The sequence below is a fragment of the Sus scrofa genome, chromosome 7, assembly GCF_000003025.6.
Source record: "Sus scrofa isolate TJ Tabasco breed Duroc chromosome 7, Sscrofa11.1, whole genome shotgun sequence".
NCBI lineage: Eukaryota > Metazoa > Chordata > Mammalia > Artiodactyla > Suidae > Sus > Sus scrofa.
The window spans coordinates 79,162,298-79,168,342 of record NC_010449.5 but is presented as its reverse complement, the minus strand read 5'-3'; positions in this window follow the sequence as shown (position 1 = coordinate 79,168,342).

Below are 6,045 nucleotides of genomic sequence, written 5' to 3'. Positions count from 1 at the left end.
TAAGAACACTTTCTAACAATATATACAAAATAAACTCAAAAGAGTTCAAAGACCTAGATGTAAGAATGGACACTGTAAAACTCTTATAGGAAAACACAAACAGAATTATGTTTTTTTTTAAATATCCCCAATACATTATTTTTTTTCTATGTACAGCATGGAGACCCAGTTACACATACATGTACACATTCCTTTTATTACATTATCATACTCTATCATAAGGGACTAGACATAGTTCCCAGTGCTATACAGCATGATCTAATTGATAATCCATTCCAAAGGCAATAGTCTACATCTATTAACCCCAAGCTCCCAATCCAACCCACTCCCTTCCCCTCCCCCTTGGAAACCAGAAGTCTGTTCTCCAATTCCATGATTTTCTTTTCTGTGGAAAGGTTAATTAATGCTGAATATTAGATTCCAGATGTAAGTGATATCATATGGTATTTGTCTTTCTCTTTCTGCCTTACTTCACTCAGGATGAGAGTCTCTACTTCCATCCATGTTGCTGCAAATGGCATTATTTCATTCTTTTTTTGTCTGAGTAGTATTCCATTGTGTGTATATACCACATCTTCTTAATCCAATCATCTCTGGAGGGACATTTGTGTTATTTCCATGTCTTGGCTATTGTGAATAGTGCTACAATGAACATGCAGGTGCATGGGTCTTCTTCAAGGAAAGTTTTGTCTGGATATATGCCCAAGAGTGGGATTGCTGGATCATATGGTAGTTCTATGCACAGTTTTCTAAGGTACCTCCATACTGTTCTCCATAGTGGTTGTACCAGCTTACCTTCCCACCAACAGTGCAGGAGGGTTCCCTTTTCTCCAGACCCTCTCCAGGATTTGTTATTTGTGGACTTATTAATGACGGCCATTCTGACTGGTGTGAGGTGGTATCAAATGGTAGTTTTGATTTGAATTTCTCTAATAATCAGTGATGTTGAACATTTTTTCATATGCTTGTTGGCCACCTGTATATCTTCCTTGGAGAAATGTCTATTTACTACTTTGGCCCATTTTAGAATTAGGTTGTTGGCTTTTTGCTGTTGAGTTGTGTAAGTTGTTTGTATATTTTAGAGATTACACCCTTGTCAATTGCATCATTTGAAACTATTTTCTCCCATTCTGTAAGTTGTCTGTTTTCTTTTTGGTTTCCTTTGCTGTGCAAAAGCTTGTCAGTTTGATTAGGTCCCATGGGTTTATTTTTTATTTTGTTTCTGTTGCTTTGGAAGACTGACCTGTAAGGTTGATGTCAGAGAACGTTTTGCCTATGTTCTCTTCCAGGAGTTTGATGGTGTCTTGTCTTATATTTTAAGTCTTTAAGCCATTTTGAGTTTATTTTTTGTGCATGGTGTGAGGGTGTGTTCTAGTTTCATTGATTTGCATGTAGCTGTCCAGGTTTCCCAGCAATATTTGCTGAAAAGACTGTCTTTTTCTGTATTTTATGTTCTTGTCTCTTTTGTCAAAGATTACTTGGCCATAGGTGTCTGGGTTTATTTCTGGGTTCTCTCTTCTGTTCCATTGGTCTGTGTGTCTGTTTTGGTACTGGTACCACACTGTCTTGATGCCTGTGGCTTTGTAATATTGCCTGAAGTCTAGGAGAGTGATGACTTCGGCTTGGTTTTGGTTCCTCAGAATTGCTTTGGCAATTCTGGGTCTTTTGAGGTTCCATATAAATTTCTGGATGGTTTGTTCTAGTTCTGTGAAAACTGTCATGGGTAATTTGATAGGGATTGCATTGAATCTGTAGATTGCTTTGGGTAGTATGGCCATTTTTACAATATTACTTTTTCTAACCCAGGAGCATAGAGTATCTTTCCATTTCTTTACATCTTCCTGTTTCCTTGATTAATGTTTTATAGTTCTCAGCACATAAGTCTTTTACCTCCTTGTTCAGGTGTATTCTCAGGTATTTGATTTTTGGGGGGTGCAATTTTAAAAGGTATTGTATTTCTGTATTCCTTTTCTAATATTTCATTGTTAGTGTACAGAAATGCGAGTGATTTCTGAATGTTAATCTTATATCCTGCTACTTTGCTGAATTTGTTGTTCAGTGTGAGCAGTTTTGGGGTTGAGTCCTTAGGGTTTCCTATGTATAATATCATGTCATCTGCATACAGTGACAATTTTACCTCCTCTCTTCCTATTTGGATGCCTTTTATTTCTGTGTAGCACTGGGAACTCTGTCTAGTCACTTATGATGGAGTATGATAATGTGAGAAAAAAGAATGTATACATGTATCTGTAACTGGGTCACCATGGTATACAGTAGAAAAAATAATTTATTGGGGAAATAAAAAAAATGAAAACAATAACAACAAAAAAGATTTCAAAGTGAAAACTCAACCATAGAACAAAGGTATTTTTCCCTGTCACTCTACTTGTTGGTCAATAAAAGCTGAAATATGGAAAATCCAAAAAAAAGAAAAACTTTCAGAGTTTTCAGATGATGTAATATTACACATAGAAAATCTTAAAGACATAATCAACATGACACCAATGAATTCAATAGAGTTGCAGGATACAAAAGTAACATACAGAAATCTGTTGCATTTATGTATACTAACAGCAAACTATCAGAAAGAGAAAGTAAGAAAATAATCCCATTTATAGTTGCATCAAAAAGAATAGAATACCTTGGTATACATTTAACTGAGGAGATACAAATCCTATACTTAGAAAATTATGACACTGATGAAAGTAACTGAAGACAACCAAAACATTGATAGATATACCATCTTCATGGATTAGAGGAATCATCACTGTAAAAATGACCATACTATCCAAGACGATCCACAGATTCAATGCAATCCCTATCAAAATATCAATAACTTTTTTCACAGAACTAGGACAGAAAAATTTAAGTTTGTATGGAAATACAAAAGGCTTGATACTAGAAAACTCCTGGAGGAAAACATAAGCAGAGACACTCTTTGACACTGCAGCAATATCTTGTTTGATCCAACTCCCAGAGTAATGAAAATAAAAACATGAATATCTAAAAGAGACCTCATTAAACTTGAAAGATTTGCACAGCAAAGGGTGCCATAAAAAAAAATGAAAAACAACCCACACAATGGGAGAAAATCTTGGCAAAAAAAAGTATCTGAGAATGGATTAATCTCCAAATATACAAATATCTCATGCAACTTTATATAAAACAACCCAATCAAAACATGGGCAGAAGATCTGAATAGACATTTCTCCAACAAAGACAGACAAATGGACAAAAAGAACATGAAGAGATGCTCAACATCACTAAGTATTAGAGTAATGCTTAACATTAGTAATTAAATCAAAAGTGCAATGAGGTTTCACCTCACACTGGTCCAAATGGCCATCATCAAAAAGTTTACAACAATAGATGCTGGAGAAGGTATGGAGAAAAGGAAACCCTCCTACATTGTTGACGGGAATATAAATTGGTGCAGCACTACGGAGGACAGTGGAGAGGTTCCTTAAAAAACTAAATACAGAACTACCATATAATTTAACAGTCATTTTCCTGGACATATATCTGGAGAAAACCATGATTCAAAAATATACATGCACTCCAAAATTCAATGCCACACTATTTAAAATAGCCAAGACATGGAAGCAATCTAAATGTCCATTGACAGAGGAATGGACTTTACTCAGCCACAAAAAGACTGAACTAATGCCATTTGCAGCAATCTAGCTGGACCTAGAGATTATCATGATATGGTATCATATCATATCATGAGTGAAGTAAGTCAGACAGAGAAAGACAATGATCACATAGTATCATTTATATGTGGAATTTAATAAAAATTATACAAAAATTTATTTATAAAACAAAAAAAAAACTCACAGATTTCACAATCAATCTTTTACTACAGGGAAAACTGTGGGGCAGAGGGAGGAAGGAATTAGGTTGATGGGAATAACATATACACATTATGTATAAAATAGATAATTAAAAAGAACCTACTGTATAGCAAAGAGTAATCTATTCAATCGTTTGTAATAACCTATATGAGAAAAGAGGGTACACACACACACATACATTACTGATTCACTTGGCTGTACACCTAAAATTAATACAACATTGTAAGTAAAGAAATAAGTGAGAGAAATCAAGAAGTAAAAACTTCTATTTGCAACACAAATAACTCATGGGTATGAAATGTACAGTTTGGGGATCTAGCAATAAATATGTAATATTTTGTGGTGACACAGCATAACTAGATTTTTTCCTGGTGATCTTTTTGAAATGTATAGAAATGTCAAAGCACTATGTTTCATAAAAGTAACTAAATAGTGTGGAAGGCCAATTATACTTCAGAATTAAACAAACTCATAGAAAAAAGATCAGATTTTTTTGTTACCAGAAATGAGGATGGGTAGGGCAATTGAATGAAGGCAATCAAGATGTACAAACTTTCAGTTATAAGATAAATAAATACTAGAGATGTACTGTATAACATGATAAATATAATTAACACTTGTATGTTATTTATGAAAGCTGTCCAGAGAGTAAATCCTATGATTCATTTCTCATCAAAAGGAAAATTTTTTTCTACTGCATTAATTGTATATTTATATGAGATGATGGATAATCATTAAACTTACTGTGATAATCATTTCATGATGCAAGTCAAACAATGCTATACATCAAATTTTTAGAGTGCTATATGTTAATTATATCTCAATAAAACTGAGGTATAGTTAATATATATATTAACTATATAAAAGGTATATCACAATTAAATAGCTCTCAGTAAAAAAATTATTCAACCTTTCAGAGACATTTAAACTTTTCTGGGTCCTCATTTCTCTTCTTAGAAGATAACTAATTGCAATACTCTTTTATTTAATATGCTACCTTAAATTTTACCTGGTGTGAAGACAGAGAATATGCAAATTCTGGATTAGAGTGGATGAGGTATGGCTCAAAAATATTAAGTCATACAAACTTAAAGCATAACAATCTTTACAGCATTCTTCTGTGAATTTTCCTGTGATGAGGTCTTTCTCTTTGACATATATCTGATTTTGGAAGCATATCAATGTAAACATTTTGCTCCACATAAATCGCCCTTTACTCCAAGCCTTTCAGAAAGAAAGGCTTTTTTTTCACTGAATTCTTCATCTCCCTTCCACTAACTTGAAGTGAAAATAGACTATTTTTCCTTCTCTAAAGGCCTGGTTCCCTTGGACTGTAAATTTCCAAAGTCAATGGCAGTTTATAATATTTATCCCTAACTCCATATTTGTCCATTTATCCATAACTCATGGAACACTGTGCATTCAGTAGACATTCAGTGATCGTTAGAAGGTACAAAGACAAGCTATACTAAATATGCCACAGCAGTCCATGTAAATATCATGTTTGATTACTGTATAGAAAAACAGTAAGAGGATTTTATCTTTCCTTAATGTGGTAACTGGCTTTTAGTGCTTTCCTCTAAGTCAGACTGCACACATTCTTGGTGACAACTCCAGTTGGTCTATTCTTAATTTCAACAACAAATACCCAAGGTTTAAAGTAGCATCAACCTGTCCAAAGTGTACTTTCTTATGAATTATGCAGAGAATTAGGGGTTTCCATTGTAACCTCCATTTTTAAAGAGTACATCAATTGCATATGGAAGTATCCTAGTATCACTGGTGGCCCCAAACACAATGAAGGCTCTGTAGGACCACTTAGATATACTTCCCTATCAGAGAGGATGATAAAATATAGAATGATCTCTAGATTCACCAGAGATATACTAGGAGAAATATGATTTTTTAAATTTTTTTCTAAACATTATGACTGTTAGGATTGTTTTAGAGGCCAATTATGAAGGAAAATAAAGTACCGCCAATGATTATGATTTACATAGATTAGCGAAATGCCTTTGTTAAGAATCAACATCAAAAATCTATGGAAACTGTTGTGAGACATGTTTTTATAATATTTTCTTAGCCTCTTTGCTGAAAACTCCATCTTATCCTTCCTTACTTTGTCCTGTCTTCCGGATTGAGAAACAGTCATGGTGATGGTAAATGATTTGAGGATTCTCTGAAATGCTAT